A 2,500-nucleotide genomic window follows, 5' to 3' on the forward strand; every position below is an offset into this window, starting at 1 on the left:
CTTTTCTTTCCATCCTTTATTTCGCTTTTTGTTTTTCTCTCCATCCTTCCTTATCTTCTTTCCCTCCTTTCTTTCTCCCCCCTCTCTCTGTCTTTCTCTCCATTCTCTCTTTTTTCTTCCCGACTCCTTTACGTGATTCCTTTCCTTTCTCCCCCTCCTACCACACTGCTTTTTTATCAACTTTCTTTCTCTCTCCCGCTTTTCCTCTTACTCTTCTCTCAGTTCTTTCTATTTACTCCATTACCCCCACCTTCACTTCCCCTTCCTCTTCCTTTCTCTCCTCTGGCTCTCCCTTCCTTTCTGTTTTTTTTTCCTCTTCTTCTTCTCCACTTCTTTCTTCTCATCCAACTATACACCATCTCATTCAACATTTCTCTTCCCCTGTCTCTTACACATCTTTCCTCCATCCGTATTACCCTCCCCCCACCAACCACACTTATATTCAGTTAACCACCACCATTAGCCAATCAGGACAGACGTATAGTTCCATAACTAAATCATCTCCTTGCTCCGACTTTTAAAACAACTAAAACTACTTCTCGTAGGATCGTCATCACACCTCAACCACTAATCTCACTCTCTTATGACTACAGTTCTTCTTAGAATCACCATCACTGTCACCATGGATACCTTTACTTCAATTTCAACCGAAGGATAGCACAACCATCACCGCCGTCAACATCATCATCGCGATCATCCTCACATCATCACCACCACTACCCAACCTACCAAATACTATCTCTATCCCATTAGTAATACTATAACTATCTATCCCATTAACCAGACCACACATCTTTAGCGACTACCCTCTCGAGCCAACGAGGAAGCGTCTATGCGATCGCTCGACCTTCCAGAAATAGTAGTTAAATCTTCCCCAAATCACATTCTTCCTTCTTAGAAACAGGGTTTCACAGGATAATGTAGTAGTATTCAATAGCGTGTCTAAAATATAAAGATGGGATGGCCACAGTTGGAATGTTTTTGGTAATAGGTCCACTCAACCAAAGATGAACTGGGGTTGAACAACAACAGCGTTTTAATTAACACCATTGCTACAACCGTCGTAACTTCATAATTTCATCTCCAGTCTTCAAATATTTAGCTTATCGTCTGGAAGCTACACGCTATATAATAGAGTCTATAACAACAGTAATAACATCAACAGCAACAACTACAAACATAAATGCAATAAGCAACAATATATCAACTACTACAGCAACAATACAACAACGACAACAGCATAACAACTGCACCGACACAACAACACCAACACGAGCAACACTAATGCAACAACTATAACAACATGGGAACTGCAATAACAACAAGTGCAGCTGCATAATAATAACAACTTACAGCAGCATAACAACAGCTTCGACAACACCTACAGCAACATAATAACAACTACATTCAACACACATCCGTATAACTTCTCTCACATACCACCACAACCATCACCACAAAAAGATCTTATCATCACAACTATTGACTCTGTCACAATCAAAATAACATCCCCATCAACACCGTTATTACTATAACCTCAATAAAAACACTGTCACAGCCACCACACCATTACAACAAAAGCAACAACAACAAAAATCTTCATCACAATCACCACCACCACCACCACCACCATCACTGCAATAACCCATATAACTATTAACACCACTTCTACCACAAAGAAGTTCCCCCACCACTACTATAACAAACACTGCACCAGCGCCATCACCACTAATATCACTGCAACAACTCCTTCGTCGCTATCAGCACCACTTACCCCCACCATGAGTAGTTCCCCACTGCTACCACTACTATAGCAAGCGCTACACCCCCGTCACCACCATTACTACCAATATCACTGCAACAACATCCCCACCACATCACTACGATTTCCACCTCCACCACCACTGTCGCCACCACGAGTAAACCTCTCCTATCACTGTCACTATAATTACATCTCCTCTCCATAACAATCCTACCACCGCTGCCATTACCTATCATCATCATCATCGTCATCATCATCATCATCGTCATCATCGTCATCATTACTATTACCATCTGCGAAATAGTGACAACGGTCGTTTATATTACTGTGACTAAAATTGTTCACCATGTCGGATAACGAAGTGGAAGAAGCGTCTTTCCTGCCAGGTAAGTATTTTTATTCTTCCAACAATTATTTCATTCTATTTTTCATGATGACACATCAAAGGCTTCGTAAATATAAACATGAACGGCATTGTCACTGTTGCCGGTCTGTCGTTTCTTTCTTTCTTTCTTTCTTTTTTTCTTTCTTTCTTTCCTCCTTTCTTTCTTTCTTTCCTTCTTTCTTTCTTTCTTTATGTCTTTCTTTCTTTCTTTATGTCTTTCTTTCTTTCTTTCTTTCTTTTATTTATTCATTTGTTTGTTTTCATTCCGTCGATGAGTTTATTGTATTGAAAAATAAAATAATTAAAGGTAAATTAAAGAAACGAATATTATTACTCTTTCATTCTTTTTTGTT

At 39.5% G+C, this 2,500-nt stretch overlaps 2 long non-coding RNA genes across 3 annotated transcripts in view; one reads left to right on the forward strand and one right to left on the reverse strand.

Annotated features, from left to right (window-relative positions):
* LOC128248720 (uncharacterized) overlaps positions 1-2,500 on the reverse strand; it is a 17,571-nt gene that overhangs the window by 10,583 nt on the left and 4,488 nt on the right. The window lies entirely within an intron of this gene.
* The window catches only part of LOC149134063 (uncharacterized), a 300,466-nt gene that overhangs the window by 1,182 nt on the left and 296,784 nt on the right, over positions 1-2,500 (forward strand). The window contains exon 1 of the long non-coding RNA XR_016243119.1: positions 1-2,148. This exon is cut by the window's left edge and continues 1,182 nt beyond it. This is a non-coding gene — a long non-coding RNA (uncharacterized LOC149134063). The remainder of the gene's footprint in view (positions 2,149-2,500) is intronic.

Source organism: Octopus bimaculoides, chromosome 9, assembly GCF_046866305.1.
Source record: "Octopus bimaculoides isolate indiv1 chromosome 9, ASM4686630v1, whole genome shotgun sequence".
Taxonomy (NCBI): Eukaryota; Metazoa; Mollusca; class Cephalopoda; order Octopoda; family Octopodidae; genus Octopus; species Octopus bimaculoides.